Here is a 13,424-nt window from a genome sequence, read left to right on the forward strand (position 1 = left end):
TGCTAAGATAGTAACTCTAGCAGCTATATAAGTAGCAGCTCTACAGGCTGCAATCTCTCATTCTTATTTCTGTCTAGAAGTAGGACTTATGATGTAATAGGAAAAAATGCAGAAGCTAGAGGAGCCCCAGTTCCACACAAAATAGGCAATGAAGTCTTATCTTTTTTCATTAGGGAAAACAAATTGTTTATCCAAGTAAACAATCAATTGGTTAGGCACTGGATTTGGAAGAAAAGGGATGAAAACAGGAAGGTACCAGCAGTAAATTTGTCCAACACTGGAAGTTCTGTAATAGCAACAATAATAAAAAGAATAATAATTCCAAAAATTGCATTTCATAGTGGAGAAATAAATGAAATCTGATGTAATGGACGATAAGTATTTCTGAAGAATTAACCTATCATAGAGCTCTTCTGACAAAGCAAAAATTAAGATCACTATGGACATGGGCTACTGAAGAAATCCTGTAGAATCGTACTTTATACTACATGGAGACTGAAGTAATCATATTGTTTTATCACAGCATTTCTTATTCCTTCAGTTGAGTTAAGTCTGCAAAGAATTAAATCTCTAGAATTTTAATTCTGTTAAAGAGATATTATTGTACAGAAAATGTCTTCAGGTGTTTGTTCTATCAGGCTGGATTTGCTATCCTTACTTTAAAAAAAAAAAAGGCTCTCTTGGTGAGAAACACTTCTTCAAAAAGAAGGATTTATCTTCAGCTTAAAATTTGAAATGCTAAAATTCCTTATACAGAAGACAAGAGGCAAGCCATGAGAAAGGAATGGAAAAAAATGGCTTTGGACACATTCTTCTCCAACTATTTGTTTTTATTAGGAAAAATAAAGTTAAGTACTCTGTCAGATAGCTAGTTAGAATTATTGATTACATTGAAGCTTTGTAGTAGAAATCTGAAGAAATAAAAAACATTTTGAAAGCTGCAATTGTAAGCATATATTTTTTTCAGTGAGCCATGAGGAGGTAAACAGAAAGGATTTTATTTTAACAGCAAACAGTAGAATATGCTTTAGGTTATCAAAACAAACAAACAAACAAACAAAAACAAATTATAGCACACAAGTTTTAATTGGTAAAAACTATGATTAGACTGTGGCCGATTCTGATATGGGCTTGGCTGGTCAGACACCAGCAGCAAAATTCTTGGAGAACTGAATATTCACAATATGAATGAGAGGGAACGCAGGAGTGCTACTTTTTGCAGTCTACCAATTTTAAACACCAGAAATTACGGTGTGTGAAGACACCTGGGAAGATGAGTAGTGAGCTGAAGAGTTTGGCAGTACACACACACTAATTTTTTTATCTACGTGTGTATATATAGTAAAAAAAAGTGTAAAAGCACGGACCTAGGTCGCTGCATTTCCAGTGACTCAGGAGAGGAAACAAGGTAAATATGAAATGAGAAGACAATTTCTCCAGCTATAATTCTGTACTCTGATGTCAGATTTTCATTGCAAATAGATGAGTGGTGATATGGTCAAGGCAGTTTGAAAAGGCAAAGGCTTTCTCTTTCAAAATAAATGGAATAAAGCTGCAGTGATTATCTTCACCACATCACTACAATACAATGAGGGTGAATTCATTTTTCTGCTTCATGGCCATTTCCTTCCTAGGAAGCCGAATTCTACATCTCCTGTGCACGGCACAGCTTAAGGGTAGTGAAAGATAGGTTAAGAAATGGGGAGTACTTATATTATATTACTCCAGCAATATATATTATATCAACCTTACTGTATATGTAATGTTCACTATAGAAGCATAATCAATGGCTGAAGCTGAAATTATTTGTCAGCAGCTCATACCCTCCCAGGAGCCATGAATTTGGGTATAGGTGAAAATCAATCCCTATGTCTTTTGTATTCAATTACAGGAATGAATAACTATTCTCGAACTGAGGGTTAATCCCCTCCAGGACTGGGGCTCATATTTTACTCCTGGAGAGAGGTTTGTCTTTGGAGCACTAATTGATCACATAAGGATCTTGCTGATATAACCTATGGTTGGTCCGTGCACAAAAAACATTTAATTTTCAGATATGTCATTGAATTTCAGTATGGTTTTGAATAAGTTTTTTATGAGCTTCATCAATGAAATGTTCGATCATCTGAAATGGGAAACAGTAAATGATCATTCAGCAAATTTGGAAGAAGGATGAAGTTACTCAGATAGACAATATCAGACATTATTTTGTTCCATTCAATCATGATAGGAGGTGTTATAAAATAGTTATTTCAATATCTTACAGCTATTTTGAAAGAAATATTCTGTAAAATTTTAAAAATACATTTACTTACCAAGTACCACCACCTAATAAGTTAATACCAAATGATGCATATTTCCCTAAAAAAAAAGAGAAATTCAATCTGGCCAACAAAATTCAGGGAGAAATGGTTTATATCCACAGAAATCTGAAGGTATATTTAACTTCGTAATTTCTGTAGCAAGCAAAGTTTTCCATAGCTTTAAAGAAGGTGCGAACAAGTAAGTTTGACTGTCACTGAGTTGCAGTAGGATTTACACATCCAAGATAACAAGGATCTCATCCAAGAAGAATCTTGAAGCTTTTTGATGGTTTTAAATTTACTGTTTTTCAGTGGTTCCTTGTTTAATACCTGAAGGAAAAAAGAAATGGTAGCTCAGAGCAATGTTTTCTTTGAGGAAGCAACTAGTAACTCAACACACTGCTGGAAATAGACAAGCAGAACATTACTGTATCATATTGCAAGATATGTTTACCACCAAATCTTTTTACAAATAATTTAACAACATGAAGTCAGACTTTCAACTGTGCAGAATTTTACCAGAAGAAGAAAGCTCTATGTCATCTCCTGCTGGAGCTCTCAGTACTGTCCTGAGAGTAAATCTAACATATTCTGCACTTGCATCTTAACCTCCACTATTCCCCAGTACACAGTGGCTACTTTAATGCTGATGTTATCATTATTTCCAGCTCCAAATTTTTTTTCAGACAGTTAAAATGCCAATATCAAAGTATTAAAATGATGATTAAATCCTTCAATAATATTATGTTTTCAATTGCACTGAGTGCTAAAGTGAGCTTTCACACATTGCAGAAATGGAATATGAGAAACCCTAAGAGAAGATTTCCTTATAAAGCTCTGGTGTGCAAATCTATTAAAATAATAACCTAAGAACCACTTATTTAAAGCAATATTGTATAATTGCATCTCTTCTATAACACATTAGTATTATTTGTCTCGTTAATCTTGAATAGTCTAGAATGATGTCTTCCTTGTTTACCACAAAATCTAAATTCACAAACAGTAGATGATGTATCAGATATAATCTAGAAACTAAAACATGGGAAGTTCTAGCCAAACATGTTTTTCATGTGCAGGAGACTAAGCACAGATACAGGTTTCACAGACAAGCTGTATAGTCTCCATCCTTTGAGTTATTCTAAAGCCATCTAGACTTGGTCGTGTGTAGTTGACTTTAGGTGGTCTTGCTTGAGCAGGGATTTTGGACAAGAAGACCTCTTGTAAAGAAGATCTCTTCTAAACTCAGTCACTGTGATGCTGTGAATGCATGTCTGTAATTTATCAAAACGTGAGCTGGGACCTTATTTTCATAGGTGAAAGTCAAGACAAAAAAAAGTAAAACATTTTCATTTAGTATTGATAATACATGAGAAAAAGGATAGCAGGACAATATGGAAACTCCAGTTCATTTACCCAGTCTATAAACTCATACTGTATGTCACAAGACAGCCTTCAGTCCCAAATATGAAGACAACAAAGGTTGAAGTGCCATAACTGTAGAAAGTCAGGCTTGCTCCATACTGGCAGCTGAGAGAATGCTTTATGTACATCAGTCACTGTTTTGGTAGCCCTTTCTGTGCAAGTACACTAAAATTCATCAAGATATACATAGATCATTCTGAAAGTAATGCCTCCTATTTATTTTCAAACTAAAACAGATACAAAGAGAACAACACTATTTGATAGAGCAAATTCTGAGCTACAAAACACTATTTTTCAACATTGTCACCAACATTAGCTATGCATTTTTACCTTCAGTGAACAAGAGCCTGCATGTCACACTTGTGCATAGCAGAGGTAACCCACTGTCACTGTCACCACAGCTGAAATGCACCACTCACCACCTCACTGTGCTCACATCCAGTGCTTGGTCTCCAGGAACATTCAGTAAGCACTGATGAATGTCAATGGGTGCCATTGTTTCCATACGGATGAATTAACAGTGACACTCCTTTGCTTCACATGCACTTCCATGTCAAATGCCATTCTATCACACTGCCCTTCTGCTGCCATCTGTCACATGGCAACAACATGTAATGGAATATTGGTGGGAAGGTTCAACCTCTACTGTCAAACCACTAACATCCTCCCCTGATGTCATGGGCCAACATAATAAAACAGGAGGTGTTACTTTCAGAGCAGCCCTCATCTTTAAGCAAAGGGGTTATTTAATGGTGTTTGCCACTGATGTTTCTAGAAGGAAAGGGTTTTCTGGAAGACTGTAAGGATCAGTGAACTCTGCAGTCTTGGTAATGCTGTATTGCATCTATTTTATGTGAGCTCCTGATCGACTTTGACAACTCACATATTCCTATCCTAAAGGTCAAACCTGTTTCTCACCAGCGTTAACTGACAAATGAAAATATTGGTGTTTTAGAAAAATGACATCCATAATAGGTTAATCTCATCTTTATCAACTGAACTTGATGGGATGCTCTTGAAAAGTGATTGGGGATATTCACCATAAGCATTTCTGAGTCTTTGAAAAGCTCAGTTTAAGCTTTCTTTATAACAGACTGTACAAGTGATCAATGTGATATCTGAAAAATAGTGGTGAATCAAGGCAGGTGCCAAGTTTTTAGTCACTTAGGATTACTCATCAGTGGCATTGACTGCATAACTGAATCTGCAAAGGTATCTTCCAGAACAGAACAGTTTTTTAAATGTCCTGTCAAAATTGCTAAAATTCAAAAGTACATTGTATTTTTTGAATGTATGTTGCTGCATTTGAATAATAGACAAAAGAATTTTAAAATATCTTGGAAAAACTAAACAAATACATTATATTAAATGTGTCTATAGTATTATTGCAAGTTTAGCTGATGCATTCTTTGTCGTGAAATTAACATGACTACAAAGATCAAAGACGACTGGGATAAGAAACAGTACAACTAAATGGACTAGGACTCTTGATTAAGAAAATCTCTAGGAACAGTGGTTCACTGTTTTCCACGTCTAAAAACTAGACATCTTTAGATGAAATTATAACGTGAATCATTGAAAAAGGAGACGTACTTATCTCGTTGAACATACCACCACCACAGGCTGATGCTGAAATCTTCCATGGATTCAAACAGCAGTGTCAAAGAGACATACATTGGAAGGAAAAAAGACATCAGTACCTACAAAACTGAAATCTCTGTCGTGATTCACTAAATTTCCAATAAAAAGAGGACTGGAGGCTGGGAGAGACCAGGCACACATTAAGCTTGTAGCCTTAGACTCTCCAGATAGCATCTCTTTGGGCAACTGCCAGAGACTTTTTACTGAACTACACAACAATATGGCTGTACATATTTTCTTGCTCCTTGTGCACTTTATTGCTATAAAGAACTCTGATTTAGAATAGCAGAAGACATCAGGTAATTTACAGCTATTGTGTATAAAAATACATTTATTCTTATCTGAGTAGGAAATAGTACATCTTTTTAGGTAAAAACAAAATAATCAATTTACATAATCATTCTTAAAGAGTACATTTCCTCCAGCACGCCTGTAATGTACAGCAATGGCTGGGCTCCTCAACAGCCAGGTGAGTCTGGGAATATGCTAACTCTTTGTCATTCTACAAAAAATAATTTGAATCAAATTTGACTTAAGGTTTTGAAATAAACTGGTAGGACATCTCCACCCTTAACATATCCCAATATGCCATTTCACTGACAGTTACTGTCAAGATCCAAGATGGTAGTGCAGAGCCCCTCAGCAGGGTTTGTCCTTGTGAGTGGGAACAAGACTAAGAGAAACTCAGATTAAAAGGGAATCTTAGAGATTACAGAAAGAGCAGTGTTTCAGAGCTGTATCTACTCTTGATATAATCTTATCCATATTTAAAAAAAAAATAAATAGACTGAATATGAGCTCAATTAGAAAAATTCCCAAGTCTTTTCAGGAAAGAGAAAGAACAGGAAACACCATGAATCACTGAAAATAATACATTCTCATACAATGATACAGTTCACCAGTGTCTATACTGTATATTCCTCCATCACTGTACAGAAATGGTAGTAAGGGTAACCTCAAAAGAACAGGTAGTATTTCTGTATCAACCCGGGTTTGGGCTGCCCACATAGATATTATGGTGCTGAGGCTTGGGAATGACATTCACCTTAGACTGTCCAAAGTTCAGGCCGGCATAGGAATGATGTAACACATTATGTTTTGCAAAGTGTATTTGCTTGGAAATTTGAGAAAAAAAGTATTTTTGTTTTAAAAATCTAGCTCTATGAAGAACTAGACTAAAAAATGATAAATAAAAAAAAAATTGATGATGCCACTTCACAAATAGTATCCAAGAAAAAAAACATTAATCTGAAATTATTCTTTGTGAATGCAGCTCAAAAAATGTTACTGACACAGATCCTGCTGCTGGGAAAAGCTACAAAAAGTCATTGCAAATGCTGTGAAAAAGCTGAAAACAATTTATAGATTCACTTTTTTATTATGTTAAGATGACACTAACATGATACCATGATTATTAATTATAACATTGTAAAAACCATCTGTGACTTGGCTTCTCTTTATGGATAGAAAAGACATGCTGAATGTATGGATAGCCTTATTCGCCGCTACATTAGTGCAGCTTTAAATAGCTGTAATATTACAGCAATATGAATATGAAGTACCACAGTGGGAAGTCACGAATCTTGTATGCATTATTCAAGAACAATAAGCAGATGACATATGGATAATAGCATTACATTCTCCAGGAGAGATGGTAAAATGTAAATAAGACACAGCATCTTCTAAGCAGTTACACAAGGCTTAATCTAAAATTTGTTATCCTACAGCTGCCCAGTGGATGCCCACTAAACATAAGAAAGGCAAATGGTTGTTCTCCAAGTCACCCTCCTGGTAACAAGGCAGTATTGACACTCTAAAGTGAATTCCTGTCCTTGCCCAAGTCAAATGCAAAATGAGTGTGTACATGTGTATGTTGATTTGTATAGGACTATGAATTCAACCTCCAAGTACCATTCTGTGCTCCATATCCCAATTGCTAATAGTCTACATTTCCATGTTGCTTAGAGAAGTGCCAAAGCTAAAAGCTTGAGGAGCAGACCTTAAGCTAACTATTTAAATAGGCTTTGATAATCTCCTCCTTCTTTAAGTTTTGGAGGAAATCCTAATTGTCTTTGGTTTTACATAACCAAACTAATCAAAAATAGGTCTGCATTATTCCAGACATATTGAGGCCACAGTCCTTGTCTAGGTTATGAAACACTGAAATGCCTTCCTTTATTCCTTGCTGTTAAAGAAAAAAATGAAAGGAGAGAGAGATTTTGTGAGCAGATCTCACTGAAGGCCAATTGCAAAGTGCCCTGCTATCACCTTGGAAATAATGAGGGAGAATATTGCCCAACAGATAGAAGATTGAATTGATGAAGATGACTTCTGAGGAATATATAAGGAATCATTATATACAGAAACCAAGTGAGTACTGAGGATGGAACTCAAAGATTCAGTACACAGAATTTCTCTAAACAGGAAGAAGTATTTTCTAAAGTTATTAGAGATTAATAGTATTGTTATTATTATTGCTGTTATCATTATAACTTTCAGCTCAGGGCTCAGGTCAGCAACAACAATTTCTACAAGGTTATCAGGTTGCTGAACATTTCCTTTTCTGCTCAGTGATGTACAACAGTCCCATTTCTGGTGAAAATTGTTTTATTGGAAACTATGAAGCATAAAAATAATGAGACCAATTTTCATAAGGACATTTTTCCCTTGTGAATGCAATGTGCAATCATGGCAGAGCAGTGGAGGCAACTTACCATTTGTGCTTCCAAATCAAAAAGCATTAATGGAGCTGAACAACACTGGTTAGGTCAGTGGAATCCTAGCTCAGGAAAGAATACAAACTGTGAGAATACATGCATATAAAGGATTTTTAGGTAGAAAAAAAATCTGAAAGACAGGAAGTTATCTTCAGCAGAGGAAGGCTAAAAAAGGATATGCATCCTTTCTTTTGGTACACAGATTGCATGAAGAATTATACAAGATAAAGAACAATCGTGGCAAATTAAATACAGTTTGGATAGGAAATCAGACAAATGGTTTCCTTGAGCCAGTTCTTACATTCTGATTTCTACAATGATGGAAAATATGTGGGTTGCTCTGAAAGTTACGCCTCCTATTTAAGTTCACAGAAACTACAAAAGGAACAAAGAATACAACAACTCTATTTGATAAAGCAAATTTTCAGCTACAAAATACTATTTTTCAACATTGTCACCAACATTAGCTATGCATTTTCACCAGCGATGAACAAGAGCCTTCATACTGCACTCATAAAGATTTGCACCAGTGGAGGTGACCCACTGTCACTGTCAACATTGCTGAAATGCGCCACCCACCACCTCACTGTGCTCACTCCGCTGGTTGTTATCCAGAAACATTCAGTGAGAACTGACAAACGTCAATGGGTGCCATTTTTTCCTGCATGGATGAATTCAGTGACACCCCTTTGCTTCATATGCATTTCCATGTCAGATACTATTTTGTCAGACTGTCCCTTTGCTGCCATCTGTCATACAGCAACAAAATGTAATGGAGTATTGGTGGGAAGGTTCAGCCTCTATTGTCATATTACCAACATCAGCCTCTGACATCATGGGCCAACATAATAAATTAGGAGGCATTACTTTTGGAGAAATCTGTTTTTTAAATTGGATCCTAAGAAGTTCCTGATGGGGCTGGATTGACAATGGTGGCACCAGTGTTCTGTGGGCTGGCTTTGACTACCCACAAGCTGCTATGCCTTTCCATATGACTGAAAACACAAATGCTGGCAAAGATTGTCTAGCCAGCACACTTGAATGCATACTGTGAGTACATGCTCAGGTATGTGCCCATGACTGACTCATTCAGGTTTTAGAAGGAGACTGGGACCTGGTTCTAATTAAATGCTACTGGAAATACCAGAATAATTCCGCTCAGAAAGATTTTCAAAAATGCACCAACCACTTCCTTTCTTTCTCCCAGAGACCTAAATGAGTTGCAGTTTTTAGAAAGACAGGGATTACCACAAGCTATTTGCTTTCGCCCTTATTGAATTCGCAGCTGTAGAAAGAATTAAGCAATGAGGTGAAATAATTGTTTAAAATTACTGCAAATGAATCTTGATCACAACCTCAAAACTGAGAATCATGATCATTATATTTGCATTCTCATGAATGTACATGAAGTTATTGTTGTGTACCAGAGTATATATTTGTGTATTAACTTTATCAAATTTAAGTGTTTGTGATATCTCAGTGAGCATGAAATGTAGTTACTTGGCTGCACCTGTTCATAATAATTGGATTCAATATTCATGAATGATTTTCCAGCAACCATGTGCATGAGCAATGATCATTAAGACAGGCTTCCAGCTCCCCAAATATTGTACTGCAAGTGATCTGTGAGGTCTGTGAAAACAAGTGTGTATAAAATATCACCTGACACTATGAAATGTAGGCACAGGTGATTTCTTCTCTTGGCCTGGATAACAAATCTCTGTTTACAGATGGGAATTCACCTTCATATAGCAATTAGAAATGATGGTAAATGGAAAGAGATGCTAGTTAAAGTAAAAAAGATCATGCTAAATCAAACAACTGATAAGTGAGCTGAACCAGAAGCAGCCTGGAAAAGAGAGAGTATTAAAAAGTTGAATGTTAAATGTGGCAAGATTGACAAAAGTGAAAAATCAAAAATGTAAGAAAAGGCAAAAATCTAAGAAAACATAAGCTGGGATGATAAAAAAATCATTGACTTAATCCTGAAATTCAGGGTGACAGTCTTTTTCTCCTCCCACTTCTCTACAGGTTAGTGTCTTTCTATCAATTATACTAGATATACTAGATTTAAGTATGCATCTAATGCGGCATATAACCCATGGGCAGCTAGCCCAGTGTTAAGAAGATATATTGGATCTGCTGCAAATGAACAGATGATGTCCAGTAAGGCCAGTGTTTCTGGAACAGCGTACAAAAAACTTGCAGTTGATTTGTATGGGCTAGGCATCCAAGTTACACATTTCCAGACTGAGAGCTCATGTGGTTTCTCTGAGTAAAATACCAAAATTCATTGCAGATAACATTTCCTATCAGAAAAAAAAAAAAAAAAAAGAAAGAAAGAAAAAGAAAAAGAGAGAGAGAGAGAGAGAAAGTAATGAGGTTCCTTCAAATATAGGCTAGCCCTTGCAAGGCCAATGGCATATTGTACAAGTGGGCAAAACTTACATTTTCACATTGTAAATGTTAAATGATTGTCTGGACATGTCTAAATCATCACATCCATTTTAAAATGTCCTTCGAATCACGTCTGATTTGGCATGAGATGGCAATTCCCAATGAGATAAACAGTTTGAAAGATCACATAAACAGCTGGGTTTTGGCTCAACTCTGCATTGCTGTAACCTCACATGGCTGGGATTCCACTAAAATAAGCAGTCATATCAAGAAGATTTAAAATGTCAAACAGGTTAATCCAAGACCAGTGAAAAGCAGGAATAAGATACTTTAACCCCTGTCCCCTTTCTGATGGATTGCTATTTCCTCTTGTGCTAAGAAAGGGCAAAGAAAGCTTAAGTGGTAATCTCCGTTTTGGTGGTATTTTATAGCAATATACATTTTCTACAGATGAAGACCTCAAAAAGAACAGCTCCATTTTGAAATGTGATAAAGACCAAAGCAATTAGCAGTCAGCCCCTTGGATAAGTAGCCAGTCATGATAAACCTGAGCACTGGGGAAAAGTTCTAAGGTTGGCTGAGAATAACTCTGCTGGGATCATGCAGAATATCTGATGCAATAGTAACCAATTACTTATGGATGGAAATAACGTTTAATAAATAAATTATCTTTACATTGACAAAGAGGACTTTTTTTCCTCATCTCCCTGCTTTAATGTTATTTTTCACTAAGAAGAGTGGTGAGATTCCGTACAAATGAACCTCTCAGAAACCAAACTGACCTTATGTTAAATGAGTAACTATAGAAAACTGTCAATTTATCCAAAAAAAGAGAGGAAAGGGGAGGAGAGGTTATCAAGAAGAACATCCAAGTTCAGCTTTTTATTTAAGTGCATATATACAGGCACATGGCAAACATACAGTCTATTTTTTGTCTCTCATTAGCTATAGTTTTGGCTCATAAATAGAATTACTGACAAAATACATTTTCTTAAAGCATACAGCTTTTTATTGATCCTGAATTCTGAAAACTCATGAGTTTTGGAGCTATGACTTACATCTGATTCAGTATTCATTATTTAGAAAGCTAATCATGAATTGTATCATCGTGTTTTACAGCCTCAGCCCTCAACATCATGAACGTTAGATCATATTATTTATTGCAGAATGAACAAATGTAATTTATTTTGCTATTATCTATTTGATAAAAATATTTCCCGTGCTAATGTCGTCAGAAAAGATTACAGCAAGCTTCACTGTGAAAAGCAGAACAGTTAGAGTTAAGATATAATAATGAGAATAGAGAGAGACAAAATAAAAGATAATAAAAGTAGAAGACCATGTAGATAAATAAAGAGATTTCTGAAATGGAAAGCTAAATATGCAAAGATCTGGCATTGCTTTTAATTTATCATTTTCATCTCCTGCTTTTGAAATCTAATTAGTAGCATAGTATTGGCCTAGAATTTTAAGGAAGAAAATGTCAGCAAGCGTTATCAGTCTTATTTTATACAATTATACAAAAAAAAAAGTAAAGGAAAACAGCACTGTTTATCTTTGATTTGAAGCCTGCAGTTATTGCAGCAATTTTGCATAATGCATATTGGTATTAGTTGTTGTGGTATTTAAACCTAAAATGAATATTAAACCCAGTGACTTATTACTGCTTAAAGAGCACATGGTTCCCAGACTCACCAGCAGCACCGCAGACTGCCTGTGACTCCTTGTCCCACAGCAAGTGCCAGCCTTCACATGTGCTCTCACATCTGTCTCCTCCTCATCCCAAAGCCTACCGCAGAGGAAAGCTGCCATCAGATGACTTTCATATGTGAATACAAGCCAGCTACACTGAGCTTTGGCCACCTGCCTGGTCCTTCCTCTGACTTTGGCCAAAGGAAGAGACACAATTTCTGCAGTGAGTGCAGAGGTAGCAAGAAGACCAGGCAAGAAGCTACTCTACTCTACCTGCTCGAGTTTCTATTTTAAACTAAAGGGATTTCTGAGCAACTTATGGAAGCAGATTCTAAACTCTTCGAAGTACCCTCTAATTTTGGTAGGTTTTTCAAACTGTCCTTCAGTCATCCACACACTTAGAAAGTAAAATTCCATCACTGGGCACTTTCTCATCAGGAAATCTCAGTTCTGCATTGTACGTGTGGTACTGGAGTGTGCTCTGTCAACAGTGGTCAGTATTGGTTGCGAGTGCAACACCAAGAGAGTTAACACAGGTGGCGCTAACTTAGGATTTTAGCTTTAGGGATCATGGACAGGACTCCTGTGTTTCTATCCCACATTTCACAGGCACAAACATACTATCATGCTATATAGTAGAAAACAAAACTTTCCAGTTACAGTCCTTGCACAGGACGTCTGCTGTCACACACAGGCATATTGGGTAAGGTATTTTGGAAGGAGTTGACTATATAATGCACATACACTGCAGGCAAACTATGTGTTTGCTTGAGAAATAGCTGTCTCTCTTTGAGAGAGATTGGCAAATCAGGAGCTGCTATTGCCACCACCACCACCATCTGCACTGATAGCATCCGGAAAAACAAAGCTTGCAAGCCTCTTGTTGCTTATATCAGAAATAACATAAGGATAAGCTCCTTCATGCTCCTACTGCCTATGTGTATTTCACTTTCTATGTTGACAAAAAAATAGCTCTTTGTGGAAGAAATATTAAGGAAACCCCAAGTGGTTCTTTTGGTTATATTTAGTACTATTGTCAGAACTGTGAGAGAGAAAAGATGATGCAGTCAGTTGCCTTTTGAACAATCTCTTGTAAATGGAAAACTGTGTTTCCTTTTTTCAACTGCATTTTAGTAGTGACTAGCCTATTTGTGGGTTTCTGTAGAAAATGGATCTACTCAATGTTATTTTATTTTCCTTGAAATCTCAGAAGAAAGAAACAGTATAGAATATTGCTCTGTAGATCTCTGGG

The 13,424-nt window shown here is 36.2% G+C and overlaps 1 long non-coding RNA gene across 1 annotated transcript in view; it reads right to left on the bottom strand.

The window, feature by feature from the left end:
• Positions 1–812: 812 nt before the first annotated feature.
• Positions 813–13,424, bottom strand: part of LOC107051710 — a 299,217-nt gene continuing 286,605 nt past the window's right edge. Inside the window, exons 34-37 of the long non-coding RNA XR_006939094.1 lie at positions 12,176–12,269; positions 8,081–8,145; positions 5,319–5,361; positions 813–2,633 (exon numbers count right to left, since the gene is read on the bottom strand). This is a non-coding gene — a long non-coding RNA (uncharacterized LOC107051710). The remainder of the gene's footprint in view (positions 2,634–5,318; positions 5,362–8,080; positions 8,146–12,175; positions 12,270–13,424) is intronic.

This window comes from Gallus gallus, chromosome 4 (assembly GCF_016699485.2).
Source record: "Gallus gallus isolate bGalGal1 chromosome 4, bGalGal1.mat.broiler.GRCg7b, whole genome shotgun sequence".
Taxonomy (NCBI): Eukaryota; Metazoa; Chordata; class Aves; order Galliformes; family Phasianidae; genus Gallus; species Gallus gallus.